Source organism: Triticum aestivum, chromosome 2A, assembly GCF_018294505.1.
Source record: "Triticum aestivum cultivar Chinese Spring chromosome 2A, IWGSC CS RefSeq v2.1, whole genome shotgun sequence".
NCBI classification, from domain to species: Eukaryota; Viridiplantae; Streptophyta; class Magnoliopsida; order Poales; family Poaceae; genus Triticum; species Triticum aestivum.
The window spans coordinates 429227730-429245502 of record NC_057797.1 but is presented as its reverse complement, the minus strand read 5'-3'; positions in this window follow the sequence as shown (position 1 = coordinate 429245502).

Genomic DNA, 17773 nt, shown 5'->3' with positions numbered 1-17773 from the left:
GTCGGGGCAAGGCCGGCCCATGATGGGAGGGACTCGTCCCCGACCTCATGACAAGGAAGAGGCAGGACGAACTTCGACGGCGGGCGGCTACTTTGGAAGCCCGATCCGGACGCGGACTTGCCGGATCCGGAAGGAGGCGAGGCGGGCTGGGACGGATCTGGCCGCCGAAGTTCCATTCCAGCAGGATCCGGGCGAGGCCTGCATGCAACATGCCCTATTGTAGAGAGAGAGAAGGTTTAGGGAGGGAGAGACAGGGAGAAGAAGAAGAAGGGCAGCGCGACTGGCTTGGTCCGCTACTGTGGTGGCCGGCGGCGACGTCTCCGTTGGCCGGCGTTGGGGTCGCCGAAGAGGCGCGAAGGAAGGGCGGCGGCTCCCAGGCGGCGGCAGGATGGAGCAGGGAGACGGGACGGGCGGCGAGTGTGGGCGGCTCTCGGGCCCCGGATGGGCTCGGGCGAGCCCCGCACAGGCCTGAGCGGGCCGTGGCGGATGGGGGCGCTAGAGGGGTGACGTGGCGCTACGGGAGAGGTGGAGAGCGCCTGGCCGGCGGCGGCTGGCCAGTTGGGCGGCGCCAGCCGGTGCCAGAATTTGAGGACAGGAGGTGGGAGGCGGCTGGAAGATGATTGGGGGCACGGATTTCGAGGGTGAGGAAGAAGAAGGCCAAAAATGGCATGTGGGTGAGCTTAAATAGGGTAGGGGCTAGGGTTTGATGGGTTTCAGGCCGATTTGGACCCTCTGATCGCAATCGGATGGCTCCGGGCGGAGGGGGGGAACTAGGTCGGGTAAAGGAGAGCGGGTTGGACTGAGAGAAGAGAAGAGAGAGAGGCCCGGTGACTGTTTTCAGAGACCGAAAACGTTTGATGTTTTGACCGACTATATGTCGCTATAGTTATCCGTTGGGGCGTCAAATGGACTCCGAATGCGATGAAATATGACAGACGGTCTATCTACACTATAATGAGACCGCACACCAACTTTCATCCCATTCCGAGAACATTTTCCGGCCACTTATAAAATCATATTTCAGACGTGCCGTGGGCGCGTGCAAGTGTGTCTGGGCTTAGAACGGACAACGGAGAGAACTGGAAGACTCAGACGGATGCAAGTTTTGAAAACATGATGATGCAATGCACATGATGACATGAAAAGATGCAACATGCAAGCGAATGACATGGCAAAGACAGCGAATAACTGGAAGACACCTAGCACATCGGTCTTGGGGCGTCACACAAAGCTAATAATGATAGTGCAACTTATTAGTGGCACTGTCGTTTAGGTCATATTGGTGTAAAGCACATGAAGAAACTCCATGCTGATGGGCTTTTGGAATCACTTGATTATGAATCACTTGATACTTGCAAACCATGCCTCATGGGCAAGATGACTAAGACTCCGTTCTCCGGAGCAATGGAGCGAGCAACTGACTTATTGGAAATAATACATAGTGATGTATGCGATCCGATGAGTGTTGAGGCTTGCGGCGGGTATCGTTATTTTTTGACCTTCATAGATGATTTGAGCAGATATGGGTATATCTACTTGATGAAACATATGTCTGAAACATTTGAAAAGTTCAAAGAATTTCAGAGTGAAGTGGAAAATCATCGTAACAAGAAAATAAAGTTTCTACGATCTGATCGCGGTGACGAAATATTTGAGTTACGAGTTTGGTCTTCATTTGAAACAATGTGGAATAGTTTCGCAACTCACGCCACCTAGAACACCACAACATAATGGTGTGTCCGAACGTCGTAACCGTACTTTATTAGATATGGTACGATCTATGATGTCTCTTACTGATTTACCACTATCGTTTTGGGGTTATGCGTTAGAGACAGCTGCATTCACGTTAAAAAGGGCACCATCTAAATCCGTTGAGACGACACCGTATGAACTATGGTTTGGCAAGAAACCCAAGTTGCCGTTTCTTAAAGTTTGGGGTTGTGATGCTTATGTGAAAAAGTTTCAACCTGATAAGCTCAAACCCAAATCGGAGAAGTGTGTCTTCATAGGATACCCAAAAGAAATTGTTGGGTACACCTTCTATCACAGATCCGAAAGGCAAGATCTTTGTTGCTAAGAGAGGATCCTTTCTAGAGAAGGAGTTTCTCTCGAAAGAAGTGAGTGGGAGGAAAGTATAACTTGATGAGGTAATTGTACCTTCTCCCAAATTGGAAAGTAGTTCATCACAAAAATCAGTTCTAGTGCTTCCTACGCCAATTAGTGAGGAAGCTAATGATAATGATCATGAAACTTAAGATCAAGTTACTACCGAAGCTCGTAGGTCAACCAGAGTATGGTCCGTACCAGAGTGGTACGGTAATCCTTTCTGGAAGTCATGTTACTAGACCATGACGAACCTACGAACTATGAGGAAGCGATGATAATCCCAGATTCCGCGAAATGGATTAAGGCCATGAAATCTGAGATGGGATCCATGTATAAAGAAGAAAGTATGTACTTTGATTGACTTGCCCGTTGATCGGCGAGCCATTGAGAATAAATGGATCTTCAAGAGGAAGATGGACGCTGATAGTAGTGTTACTATCTACAAAGCTCGAATTGTCGCAAAAAGGTTTTCGACAAGTTCAAAGTGTTGACTATGATGATATTTTCTCACTCGTATCGATGCCTAAAAGTCTGTCTGAATCATGTTAGCAGTTGCCGCATTTTATGAAATCTGGCAAATGGATGTCAAAACTATGTTCCTTAATGGATTTATTAAAGAAGAGTTGTATGTGATGCAACCAGAAGGTTTTGTCAATCCTAAAGGTACTAACAAAGTGTGAAAGCTCTAGCGATCCATTTATGGACTGGTGCAAGCCTCTCAGAGTTGGAATATGCGCTTTGATAGTGTGATCAAAGCATATAGTTTTATACAGACTTGCGGTGAAGCCTGTATTTACAAGAAAATGAGTGGGAGCACTACAACCTTTCTGATAAGTATATGTGAGTGACATATTGTTAATTGGAAATGATGTAGAATTTTCTAGAAAGAATAAAGGAGTGTTTAAAGGAGCTTTTCAAAGAAAGACCTCGGTGAAGCTGCTTACACATTGAGCGTCAAGATCTATAGAGATAGATCAAGACGCTTGATAAGATTTTTCAATGAGTACATACCTAGACAAGATTTTGAAGTAGTTCAAAATGGAATAGTCAAAGTAGGAGTTCTTGCCTATGTTGCAAGGTGTGAAGTTGAGTAAAGACTCAAAACCCGACCACGGCAGAAAATAGAAAGAGGATGAAAATTCATTCCCTATGCATCAGTCATAGGTTCTATAAAGTATGCTATGCTGTGTACCAGTCCTATTGTATACGTTAGCATGATTTTGGCAAGGGAGTACAACAGTGATCTAGCAGTAGATCACTAGACAGTGGTCAAAATTATCCTTAGAGGACTAAGGAAATATTTCTCGGTTATGGAGGTGATAAAAGAGTTCGTCGTAAAGAGTTACGTCGATGCAAGATTTTTACATCGATCTAGATGACTCTAAATATTGATCTAGATACATATTGAAAGTGGGAGCAATTATCTAGAGTAGCTCCGCGCAAAGTATTGTAGACATAGAAATTTTCAAAATACATACGGATCTAAATGTTGTAGACCCGTAGACTAAACTTCTCTCACAAGCAAAACATGATCACTTTTGGGTGTTAATCACAAAGCGATGTGAACTAGATTATTGACTCTAGTAAACCCTTTGGGTATTAGTCATATGAAGATATGAACTAATCACATAAAGATGTGAACTATTGGTGTGAAATCACATGACGATGTGAACTGGATTATTGACTCTGGTGCAAGTGGGAGACTGAAGGAAATATGCCCTAGAGGCAATAATAAAGTTGTTATTTATATTTACTTATATCATGATAAATGTTTATTATTCATGCTAGAATTGTATTAAACGGAAACTTAGTACATGTGTGAATACATAGACAAACAGAGTGTCCCTAGTATGCCTTTACTTGACTAGCTCATTAATCAAAGATGGTTAAGTTTCCTAGCCATGGACATGTGTTGTCATTTGATGAACGGGATCACATCATTAGAGAATGATGTGATGGACAAGACCCATCCGTTAGCTTAGCACTATGATCGTTTAGTTTATTGTTGTTTCTTTCTTCATGACTTATACATGTTCCTATGACTATGAGATTATGCAACTCCCGAATACCGGAGGAACACTTAGTGTGCTATCAAATGTCACAACATAACTGGGTGATTATGAAGATGCTCTATAGGTGTCTCCGATGGTGTTTGTTCAGTTGGCATAGATCGAGATTAGGATTTGACACTTCGATTGTCGGAGAGGTATCTCTGGGCCCTCTCGGCAATGCACATCACTATAAGCCTTGCAAGCAATGTGACTAATGAGTTAGTTGCAGGATGATGCATGACGGAACGAGTAAAGAGACTTGCCAGTAACAAGATTGAACTTGGTATTGAGATACCGATGATTGAATCTCAGGCAAGTAACATACCAATGACAAAGGGAACAACGTATGTTGTTATGCGGTTTGACCGATAAAGATCTTCGTAGAATATGTAGGAACCAATATGAGCATCTAGGTTCCACTATTGGTTATTGACCGGAGAAGAGTATCGGTCATGTCTACATAGTTCTCGAACCCGTAGGGTCCGCATGCTTAACATTCAATGACGATCGTTATTATGAGTTTATGTGTTTTGATGTACCGAAGGTAGTTCGAAGTCCGGATATGATCACGGAGATGACGAGGAGTCTCGAAATGGTCGAGACATAAAGATCGGTATATTGGAAGGCTATGTTTGGACATCGGAATGGTTCCGGGTGAGTTCGGGCATTTACCGGAGTACCGGGGGGGTTACCGAAACCCCCCCGGGAAGTATATTGGCCTTATTGGGCCTTAGTGGAATAGAGGAGAGGAAGGCCGAGGAGGAGGGCACGCCCCCCTAGCCCAATCCGAATTGGCTGGGGGCCTGCCCCCCTTCCTTCCTTCTCTCTCCCCCTTGCTTCTCTCCTACTCCTACTAGGGAAACGGGGGAATCTTACTCCCGGTGGGAGTAGGACACCCCCTAGGGTGCGCCATAGAGAGGATCGGCCCTCCCCTCCTCCACTCCTTTATATACAGGGGAAGGGGGCACCCCATAGACACATAAGTTGATTGCTTAGCCGTGTGCGGTGCCCCCCTCCACAGATTTCCACCTCGGTCATATCGTTGTAGTGCTTAGGTGAAGCCCTGCGCCGGTAGCTTCATCATCACCGTCATCACGCCGTCGTGTTGACAAAACTCTCCATCGACACTCAGGTGGATCTAGAGTTCGCGGGACGTCACCGAGCTGAACGTGTGCAGATCGCGGAGGTGCGTACCTTCGGTGCTAGGATCAGTCGGATCGTGAAGACGTACGACTACACCAACCACGTTGTCATAACGCTTCCGCTTACGGTCTACGAGGGTACGTTGACAACACTCTTCCCCTCTCGTTGCTATGCATCACCAAATGGATCTTGCATGTGCGTAGGAAATTTTTGAAATTACTGTGTTTCCCAACACTAGCATCATCATAAGCATCATTCATGGTAGAAGTAGCATCATCAATAACTTGTGATATATCAGAATTAATAACATGTGGTGGTGTTGCAAGTTTACTCATAACAGAAGGTGAATCGAAAGCAGAACTGGATGGCAGTTCCTTACCTCCCCTCGTCCTTGAGGGAAATATCTTAGTCTTTGGATCCTTCAGATTCTTCATAGTGATAATATGATAATAATTCCAAGTGACTCAACAAATATATCTATGCTCCCCGGCAACGGCACTAGAAAAAGGTCTTGATAACCCACAAGTATAGGGGATCGCAATAGTTTTCTGTCACACCCTAGCTAGTCATGCATTAGAGTGTTGCATCATGTTTACTCTTTCAGCAGAAACCTGAAATGGGGATGACAGAACCCCCAGTCCCCTCTGAAACCAACTAGGGTTTACTAAAATAATTTTCAATGAACCTGAAATGCCCTTCTAAAATGCCCATCATTTTTGTCTTGGTTCAGAACCTCTGCAAAAGTGGTGCACATTTTCCTAGGCCATCCTAGGGTTTTTGAATTAAATCATAACTATTTGAATTTGGGCATTTAAAATTATATAAAATATTTAAATGCTCAAATATCTCCAAACTAAAATGTTTCATGTTGGAAATAATCCAACTATGAGCCAGGAGTAGTTTGGTGATTTTTGGAATTGCCTAGGTATTTTATTTAATTCAACAAAGTTGCAGATATATTAAATAAAAACAGAAAACAGAAAGAAAGGAGGAAAAACCTACCTGGGCTCCTCCACTGTGCGGCCCAGCCAGCTGGCTGGCCCAGCCAGCCCAGCCCACCTCCCTCCTCTGTCGTCTTCGTCCAGACAGAGGGAGGGGAGTGTGGCCGGCGCGCGCGCGCGCCACCGCGCCACGCCACCTGCTCGCCTGCTTGCCTGGCCTCCCCTCCTCGCTCGACGCCCTGGACGACGCCACGCCTCTCCCCCCTGCTCTCTCTCACTCTCCCTGGCTCTCTCCTTCCTCTCTCTCGCTCTCTCCCTCTCACGGCCGAAGCACACCGTCGCCGCCGTTCGCCTTAGCCACTGCCTCCGACCACCCCTCGCTCCCCCGATTAGCTCAGGAGCCCCGCCTCGACTCCCTCTTCCTCCCCACCGCTCCACGAGTCCCCGGAAGCCCTGCATCGCCGCCACGTCGCCGTTCCCCTCTTCGGGCTCCGATCACCGTCGCCGACGAATTCGCCGTCTCCAGCGCGTCCCCGAGCCCGTTTCGACTCCCACTGCAACCGCGGTGAGCTACGCCACCGTTTCCCCCTTCTTCCCTGCTCTCTCCCGACCCCTAGGCCCTAGCCCCACCGCGGCCGAAAGCTTCACGCCGTCGGCGATGTCGCCGTCGTGGCCACGATCGCCGTAGCGCCCAACCGAGCTCACCATCGTGCTCCACATCTCACTAGGAGCACGTAGCACGCACCAACGCTACCCCAAACCCCCTGCAACACCCTTCCCGTGCACGACCGAACCCCGGCGGCCGCAACCGAGCTCGCCGCCGTCGACTCCGGCCACCCCGACCCCAACGGACTCCGCCAAGAGCCGCGGGTCGTCCTCAGCTTCACTCCGGTGGCCTCCGCGGTCCATTTGGTGGCCGAAATGACCAAAACCACTATCGCCGCCGCACTGATGGTCGCCGCCGGCCAGAACTCCGGCGAGCTGACGTGGCCTAGTTAATTAGCCACTAACCCACCACCTACTGACGCTGACAAGTGGGCCCCAGGGCTTAGTCAAAGCTAACCAGCCCGGGTCAACACGGGATTAGCCCCTGTGTCACTGACGTGTGGACCCCACACGTCAGGTTTGACCCGAGCCAGCCCTGTTGACCTGCTGATGTCACTGTGACGTCAGGCTGACGCAGTAAATGATATTTCTGGATTTAAATTAAATCAGGAAATTCCAGAATATTAGTTAAACTTCAAAAATTCATAACTTTTATTCTGTAACTCCAAATTGGACAAATTATATATGAAAAATGATCAGAAAAATCCAATCTATCCATCTGTACTATTTTCATGCATGATCAAACAAGTTAAATTGATGTTTTAATCAGAACAAGGAAAAGCACTTTAAAAGGCCATATTTGAATTTGGAATTTGAATCTTTGATTCAAATTTGCTCAAACACTTCTGGCTTTAGTTGCATTAGCCCAACACACTCATATTGCCTTGTTTCATGCATGCATCATATTGTTGCACATTGTTTGGTGATGCCTGTGTATCGTTATCCTTTGCGACAGGATCTGTCCCCGAAGAGTACCGTGACTACCCTAACGAAGAACCGTATCCGTGCAACGAACCATCAGGCAAGCAACCAACCATTTGATCATATCGATACAATCCCATGTTCTCGCTCCTGCTCTCTTTTACTGCATTAAGACAACGCGATTCAAACTGCTGTGTGCTACGGTAGTTGAACCCATTTCCTCTGCATGACCTGTCATTGCCATAGTAACTAGATGAAACCCACTAGCATGTGTAGGAGTTGATTGAGCCATATGTATGTGTTGTTCCTACCTTGCTATGCCTGCTATGCTTAGAGTCGTGTCAGGTCTGGTTCATCTAGGTGATGGGCTAGAGTGAAATGATTATGTCGGTAATGAGAGTGGTGTGGTGAACACGATTTGGTAAAGGTATCGATGAGAGGCCATGTAGGAGTACATGGTGGGTTGTTTCATTGAAGCCGACCTTAAGCACTGAGATCTGTATGTGTGATTTAAGAATCAGCTACTACCATACATTGGGCCCTGAAATATGACCCCGCTCGACTTCTTATTCACCTTAGCTCTCTGTCCAGGAGTTGCAAGTAGTTTCTGGTGTTTGTAGCCTACTGGAGGCCGTGGACAGCGCTGACCGTAGGGGTGGGCTGTGATGCGGTAGGTACGTGGCCGGGTGTACCGAATACCCATTAGGTATCTCGGGAACCCTGTTCACATCGTTCGGGGCCGTATGGGAAACCTCGGCCGGACTCCCTGCGGATGGAACCTGAATAGGCGATAAACCTGGACTAGAGGCTTAAGTGTTTAGGTAGGTCGTGGTCTACACCCACGTCGGCTTTCGCTTGAAGTCTGCCGAGCACATGTCGTGTGCAGACGCTAAGTGGTGGAAACATGTATGAAGAAGTACACCCCTGCAGGGTTAACATGATCTATTCGAATAGCCGCGTCCGCGGTAAAGGACTACTTGGTTGCCTATACAGTTCATAGACAAGTAAATGGATACTATTAAAAGCCTCAAGATAAGTGTGAGTGCCGAGGATGGCTCTTCCGTAGGAAGACGGAGGTGAATCCTCGGTAGTGTATTGAAGTGGTGAGTAGTGGACTCGTGTGCTCAAAACAATTTCAAGTTGGAGTATCGTAGGTTAGCCTAGCCAAGAGTCGAAGCTGGCTTGCTGCAATAACTCCACCAACCCTTCTTGATACTATGCATGTATGTAGGATCTGATGTAAGTCTTGCTGAGTACCTTTGTACTCATGTTGCTATAATCTACATTTTTACAGAAGACGCTGCAACCCCTTCTGATGGGTTCTATGTAGACGTTGACCTCAACGAGTAGGCTAAAGACCCAGGTGGTGACCCTGAGCTTGTGAAGGACCACGTAGTATAGTTAGGCTTCCAAGCCTCTTTTATTTTACTAGTTGTCTGTACCCAGACAAAGTACTTCCGCTGTTGGCTTGTATGACTGTATGACTTGTATGTTGGGTCGTGAGATCCGTACCTTTGTGTATGTTATGTATGGCTCGCTGAGCCTTAAATAAAGTACTTGTGTCGTAGAGTCATGTTGTGATGCTTCGTTGTATTTGCACATATCGAGCATATTGTGTGTATGATTGAAATGCTTGGTATGTGTGGGATCTGACTATCTAGTTGTTTATCTTTAGTAGCCTCTCTTACCGGGAAATGTCTCCTAGTGTTACCGCTGAGCCATGGTAGCTTGCTACTGCTCTAGAACACTTAGGCTGGCCGGCATGTGTCCTTCTTCGTTCCTGTGTCTGTCCCTTCGGGGAAATGTCACGCTTTGAGTACCGGAGTCCTGTTAGCCCGCTACAGCCCAGTTTACCGGAGTCCTGCTAGCCCAGTGCTACAGCCCGGACCCACTTGCTGATGACCGACACGTTCGAAGCTGGGTCATGGATGCCTGTCCCTGTAAGTCTGTGCCACTTTGGGTTTACGACTAGTCATGTCAGCCCGGGCTCTTTATCATATGGATGCTAGCGACACTATCATATACGTGAGCCAAAAGGCGCAAACGGTCCCGGGAAAAGGTAAGGCAACACCCGTGGGAATACCGTGCGTGAGGCCGCAAAGTGATATGAAGTGTTACCGGCTAGATCGATGTGACATCGAGTCGGGGTCCTGACAGCGTTGGCATCAGAGCCGGACTGCCTGTAGGTTCTCCAAGCCAAACTGGTCGATGTTGAGTCTAGAAATTCTTTAGTTATATGTAGGGGAATTGTTTGTGGGATGGAACGTAAGGCTCTTTTTACTCCTTATACCTTGTGACTTTCTGATCTGAGTCAGTCCATTCTTCCACCGGGGGTTAAGGAATTAGGATCTGTTCTCTCTATCAGGTTCACGTGTTACTAATCAGTAGTACCTTATAAGTTTGATGGTTATCAGCCTAGCTCAGTTCTACTACCACATTATGTTGTTAGAATGGTTCCAGAACTTTGATGTGATGATGTTGAGTGTGTACGAAATCCTTTGTCAAATGTCTCAATATCCTTTTTGAGCATTTACAGCTGTTATGCTGCCGAAATTTTGCTAGAAATTCTAATGCCTTTGCATTATAATTGTGCTTTCAGATGGCCACTCGCGACCTCAATCAAGTGGTTCGCCTGACTCGATGCCTAGATGTACCCGGCCATACTGCTAAGTTGGTCAGGGTAATGACTGAGGCCGGATACCGCTGGTATCCCGAGTACACGGTCGAAGAGCAATTCCGAGATTTTAATCAAAGCCAGTATCTCTGCACTGTCAGGATATTTCCATCTTATCCTGGATCCACTGAGCCTCTTCACTGCTCCTATGGACTCGGGGTTACTATCGAGATGGCTGTGCAGGATGCCGCCTACTCTATGATGACCATTATGCGAGTCAGATCTGGGTTATTTCGGGACTCTGATTTCCGGTATATGCCAGGATCACTTCCGGGAGCACAAGGATATCTCCAAGCTATTTATGCTGATTCCACTCAGGAGGATTCACGAACTCGCACCACTGCTGAGATGCTCGAGGATAAGGACCGTGAAAATCGGGCCTTAAGGCTAGAGCTCTTCAATACCCGTGCTGACCACTGGGCCACTTTGACTCGGTTCGCACCGGCGGTGCAAGCTGGATATTCAGATATGCGCGATCTCTATCCTGTGAGATCTGCTCTGCCAGACGTGATGGTTTGGCGTGATGTAGGAGGCATCACCCCACCTCGCGGTCCCCGCAGGCCACCGTTTGTTGGTCCAAGGCCTCATCCTAGCCCCTATGGTCCACAAGCTCCGCGAGATCGTCTGTTTCCGGATGAACATGTTGAGCTTCCAGGCTATGGAGGTGACTTTTATGAGGACTACTACGGATCGGTCTGAGTTAGGGGTAGTATCCCTAGTTCGCACTAGCTGTGTCGTCTGTCGTCCCGCGTGACTCGTGGGATATGACCTAGTTTGTACTCTTTCCGAAGTTGTAGAAAAATAATGTATAGGAGTTTGGAATGCCTCCGATGAGATGTAATCCCTTTTCACCGTAATAGTACTTTGTTTGGTCTTGTACTAAACCTTGTATGGTGTGTATGACGATGGAATAAAAGAAGCAGTTTCTGTATCTACCATGTCATACGGATGATCATCTTGCATTCCGAGTTATTCCTTGCATTATGTATCCTATGTCGGAATTTTATCATTCTGACTAAATCATTGTCTTGTTTACCTAGGATGGTCAACACGCGCGCCAACCCTGCTTCTCAAGAGCAGGCCGAAGGCAGTGAAGCCAGGAATGAAAATCTGCCTCATCCTCCTTCACTAGCCGAGGTGATGATGGAAGCTGAGAGAAACAAGCGGGAGACAAACCGTTTGTTGGAGCGTATTGAACAGAATACAGCACACCATCAGAGGGCTAACGTGGTGTCACTTAGTGATTTTATCAAATTGCATCCACCCACGTTCCACCACTCCGTCGAGCCTCTCGACGCTGATGACTGGCTTCGCAGTATTTCTCACAAGCTGTGTTCCGCGCTGGTAGCGGAGGCTGACAAGGTCACCTTTGCCGCATATCATCTTGAAGGCCCCGCCAGTCTTTGGTGGGAGAATTATGGAGCTATGCGCCCAGCGGGCCATGTCACTACTTGGGCTGAGTTCAGCGAGGCTTTCCGTGAACATCACATTCCGGAGGGTCTCATGGACCGTAAGCGTGAAGAATTTTGCAATTTCACCCAAGGCCGACTTTCTGTGGATGCTTATAGCAGGGAGTTTGGTAAGCTCGCCCGATATGCAACTGAGGAAGTGTCTACTGACGCCAAGAAGCAAGCAAGGTTCCGTAAGGGCCTTAGTCCTGAGCTTCGCCGCGACCTCCGTCTGCATGAGTGCACGTCTTTTCCGAAACTTGTCAACAAAGCCATCAGTGCTGAAACTGGTCAGACAGACTATGACGCAACACGCAAGCATGGACGTGACATGAGTTCCTCATCCGGTGCTGGTCCTCAGAAGCGCCGCGTGTGGGTACCCAACACCGCCCTGCCACCCAGGTTCACACCGAGGCCATCTTTCCAGGCGCCTCGCCCTGTTCAACAGTCTGCACCGGCCAAGCCCTATGGGGGTCCAACCAATAATGCTCCTCCACGTACCAGTTCCGTGACTTGTTTCAAGTGTGGGGAATCTGGTCATTATATGCGTGAGTGTCCCCAGACCAACCCCAATCAATCTGCTAAAGCTGTTGGCCGTGGCAAGCCGACAGGAAAAGTGTTTCATGCTAAACCGGTCACCGCTTCACGTGGCCATGTCAACTGTATCTCTGCCGAAGAAGCTCAAGAGGACCCCAACGTCGTTCTCGGTACGCTTCTTGTTAATTGCCACCCGGCATCTGTTCTTTTCGATACAGGAGCCTCTCATTCTTTTATATCTGAAAATTATGCTCGTTTGCATAACGTTGCATTCTGTGACTTGCCATCCTCTATGGTAATTCAAACTCCGGGATCCAAATGGCAAACTTCTAGAGTAAGCCATGGAAATGAAATCCAAGTCGACAGACTTGTTTTTCTCGCATCTTTGATAGCCCTTAAATCTTCAGATATTAATATCACTTTGGGTATGGACTGGATGTCAGCTCATCAAGCCAAAATTGATTGCTTCTCTAGGACTGTTCAACTCACCCATCCTTCGGGGAAGATAGTTAATGTCTTGACCCGAATAGCCAAGCGACAATTATATTCTCTTAACGCCAGCCCTTTACCAGACCTTGAGGACGTTCCGGTAGTCCGTGACTTTCCGGATGTCTTTCCAGAGGAATTGCCAGGTGTTCCACCTGACAGGGATGTCGAGTTCGTAATCGACCTCATCCCCGGAACCGTTCCGATTGCTAGAAGACCCTATAAGATGGCACCCCTAGAACTAGCCGAGCTTAAGAAACAACTCGATGAATCCTTGAAAAAGGGTTTCATCCGCCCTAGTTCATCTCCGTGGGCTTGCCCCGTCCTATTCGTTAAGAAGAAGGATGGTACGGACCGGATGGTTGTAGATTACCGACCTGTCAATTTGGTCACAATCAAGAACAAATACCCGCTTCCCAGGATCAACGATCTGTATGATCAGCTCGCTGGATCCTCAGTCTTCTCCAAGATGGATTTGAGGTTGGGCTACCATCAAATCAAAATCAGAAACGGGGACATTCCTAAAACGGCCTTTGTTACTCGTTATGGCCAATACGAGTACACCGTCATGTCCTTCGGTTTAACCAACGCTCCAGCCACCTTTTCTCGGTTAATGAACTCAATCTTCATGGAGTATTTGGACAAATTCGTCGTAGTTTATCTCGATGATATACTCATCTACTCCAAGAACAAGGAAGAACATGCCGAACATCTAAGGCTAGTGTTGAAGAAACTTCGAGAGCATCGCCTTTATGCCAAATTTTCGAAATGTGAATTCTGGTTGTCAGAAGTGACCTACCTGGGTCATGTAATATCTGGTAAAGGTATTGCGGTTAACCCTGAGCGAGTTCAAGCCGTCCTTGATTGGACTCCACCCGAATCGGTCAAGCAAGTTCGGAGTTTTCTGGGCTTAGCGAGCTATTGCCGTCGCTTTGTCGAGAACTTCTCCAAAGTTGCTAAACCTCTAACCGAACTCCTCAAGAAAGATAAAAAGTTCGAATGGACTCCACAATGTGAGCACAGCTTTCAGGAACTGAAAAGACGCCTGACCTCTGCTCCTGTACTGGTACCGCCAGACTTCTCCAAGGACTTTGTTATCTACTGCGACGCCTCGCGACAAGGACTAGGTTGCATTCTCATGCAAGATCGACACGTAATTGCTTACGCCTCACGGCAATTGCACCCACATGAGGAGAATTATCCTACTCATGATCTAGAGCTTGCAGCCGTAGTCTACGCACTTAAGACCTGGCGACATTATCTCCTCGGTAATCGTTGCGAAATATTCACTGATCACCAAAGTCTGAAGTATATTTTCACCCAACCGGATTTGAATCTCAGGCAGAGACGTTGGGTTGAATTGATCACAGACTTCGACCTAGGAATAACCTATACCCCAGGGAAAGCCAACGTCATGGCTGATGCGCTAAGTCGTAAATCTTATTGTAACAACCTGATGTTACAACAAAGTCAACCACTTCTCCATGAGGAATTTCGGAAACTTAACCTTCACATTGTACCTCAAGGTTTTCTTTCCACCTTGGTAGCAAAACCTACCCTTACGGATCAAATTATCAAAGCACAGAAGGTAGATCCGGGAATCTCCCGCATCAAGAGAAACATTCAGAAAGGAATTGCGAATTGTTTCTCCGTTAATGATCAAGGAGTCGTATACTTCGGGGATCGACTAGTGGTTCCCAAGGTGCGCAACTTAAGGTGATTAATCCTTAAGGAAGCTCATGAATCTCCTCTCACCATTCATCCCGGTAGTACTAAGATGTATCAGGACCTACGCCAGAGGTTCTGGTGGACTAGGATGAAGAGAGAAATCGCTCAGTATATTGCTAATTGCGACGTCTGTCGTCGTGTAAAAGCAGAGCATCAACGGCCTGCTGGCACCCTTCAACCCTTAGCTATTCCTGAATGGAAATGGGATAAAATTGGTATGGATTTCATTACCGGTTTTCCCAGAACCAAAAGAGGGAATAATGCTATTTTCGTCGTGGTCGATCGTCTTTCCAAAGTAGCTCATTTCTTACCTGTTCGTGAGAGTATAACCGCTAGTCAACTGGCAGACTTATACATCTCCCGGATAGTGTCCCTCCATGGTGTTCCTTTGGAAATCAATTCGGATCGAGGAAGTCTTTTCACCTCTCGATTTTGGGAAAGCTTCCAAAATGCTATGGGAACTCGTCTTTCTTTTAGCACCGCTTTCCACCCTCAGTCAAGTGGTCAAGTGGAACGCGTCAACCAAATTCTAGAAGACATGCTTCGAGCCTCTGTTATCTCGTTCGGAATGGACTGGGAGAAGTGCCTTCCATTTGCCGAATTCGCTTACAACAACAGCTATCAATCTAGCTTGGGTAAAGCCCCGTTTGAAGTTCTCTATGGACGACGATGTCGAACACCCCTTAACTGGTCAGAGACCGGGGAAAGACAATTCTTTGGCCCGGATATGATTCAGGAAGCAGAAGAACAAGTTCGTATCGTTCGTGAAAAGTTGAAAACAGCCCAATCCCGTCAAAAGAGTCAATACGACCGAAAACATAAGGCTATGACTTTTGAGGTTGACGAGAAGGCTTATCTTCGGGTCACCCCTCTGAAGGGAACCCATCGTTTCGGTATCAAAGGCAAATTGGCTCCTCGTTACATTGGACCTTTTCGCATTCTTGCCAAACGAGGAGAAGTTGCCTACCAATTGGAACTACCTCCGCACCTCTCCAGAGTTCACGATGTCTTCCACGTTTCTCAACTCAGGCGTTGCTTCTCGGATCCTATCCGTGAAGTGGACCACGAAACGCTTGATCTCCAAGATGATCTTACATATCGAGAGTACCCCATCCGTATCCTCGATCAGGCCGAGCGTACCACGCGACGTCATAACATCAAGTTCCTTAAAGTTCAATGGTCGCATCATTCTGAAGATGAAGCAACTTGGGAAAGGGAGGATCGTCTTCGACTTGAGTATCCCGCCTTCTTCCCGGAGGAACCCAAATCTCGGGACGAGATTCTTTTGAGTGGGGGTGAGTTGTCACACCCTAGCTAGTCATGCATTAGAGTGTTGCATCATGTTTACTCTTTCAGCAGAAACCTGAAATGGGGATGACAGAACCCCCAGTCCCCTCTGAAACCAACTAGGGTTTACTAAAATAATTTTCAATGAACCTGAAATGCCCTTCTAAAATGCCCATCATTTTTGTCTTGGTTCAGAACCTCTGCAAAAGTGGTGCACATTTTCCTAGGCCATCCTAGGGTTTTTGAATTAAATCATAACTATTTGAATTTGGGCATTTAAAATTATATAAAATATTTAAATGCTCAAATATCTCCAAACTAAAATGTTTCATGTTGGAAATAATCCAACTATGAGCCAGGAGTAGTTTGGTGATTTTTGGAATTGCCTAGGTATTTTATTTAATTCAACAAAGTTGCAGATATATTAAATAAAAACAGAAAACAGAAAGAAAGGAGGAAAAACCTACCTGGGCTCCTCCACTGTGCGGCCCAGCCAGCTGGCTGGCCCAGCCAGCCCAGCCCACCTCCCTCCTCTGTCGTCTTCGTCCAGACAGAGGGAGGGGAGTGTGGCCGGCGCGCATGCGCGCCACCGCGCCACGCCACCTGCTCGCCTGCTTGCCTGGCCTCCCCTCCTCGCTCGACGCCCTGGACGACGCCACGCCTCTCCCCCCTGCTCTCTCTCACTCTCCCTGGCTCTCTCCTTCCTCTCTCTCGCTCTCTCCCTCTCACGGCCGAAGCACACCGTCGCCGCCGTTCGCCTTAGCCACTGCCTCCGACCACCCCTCGCTCCCCCGATTAGCTCAGGAGCTCCGCCTCGACTCCCTCTTCCTCCCCACCGCTCCACGAGTCCCCGGAAGCCCTGCATCGCCGCCACGTCGCCGTTCCCCTCTTCGGGCTCCGATCACCGTCGCCGACGAATTCGCCGTCTCCAGCGCGTCCCCGAGCCCGTTTCGACGCCCACTGCAACCGCGGTGAGCTACGCCGCCATTTCCCCCTTCTTCCCTGCTCTCTCCCGACCCCTAGGCCCTAGCCCCACCGCGGTTGAAAGCTTCACGCCGCCGGCGATGTCGCCGTCGTGGCCACGATCGCCGTAGCGCCCAACCGAGCTCACCATCGTGCTCCACATCTCACTAGGAGCACGTAGCACGCACCAACGCTACCCCAAACCCCCTGCAACACCCTTCCCGTGCACGACCGAACCCCGGCGGCCGCAACCGAGCTCGCCGCCGTCGACTCCGGCCACCCCGACCCCAACGGACTCCGCCAAGAGCCGCGGGTCGTCCTCAGCTTCACTCCGGTGGCCTCCGCGGTCCATTTGGTGGCCGAAACGACCAAAACCACTATCGCCGCCGCACTGATGGTCGCCGCCGGCCAGAACTCCGGCGAGCTGACGTGGCCTAGTTAATTAGCCACTAACCCACCACCTACTGACGCTGACAAGTGGGCCCCAGGGCTTAGTCAAAGCTAACCAGCCCGGGTCAACACGGGATTAGCCCCTGTGTCACTGACGTGTGGACCCCACACGTCAGGTTTGACCCGAGCCAGCCCTGTTGACCTGCTGATGTCACTGTGACGTCAGGCTGACGCAGTAAATGATATTTCTGGATTTAAATTAAATCAGGAAATTCCAGAATATTAGTTAAACTTCAAAAATTCATAACTTTTATTCTGTAACTCCAAATTGGACAAATTATATATGAAAAATGATCAGAAAAATCCAATCTATCCATCTGTACTATTCTCATGCATGATCAAACAAGTTAAATTGATGTTTTAATCAGAACAAGGAAAAGCACTTTAAAAGGCCATATTTGAATTTGGAATTTGAATCTTTGATTCAAATTT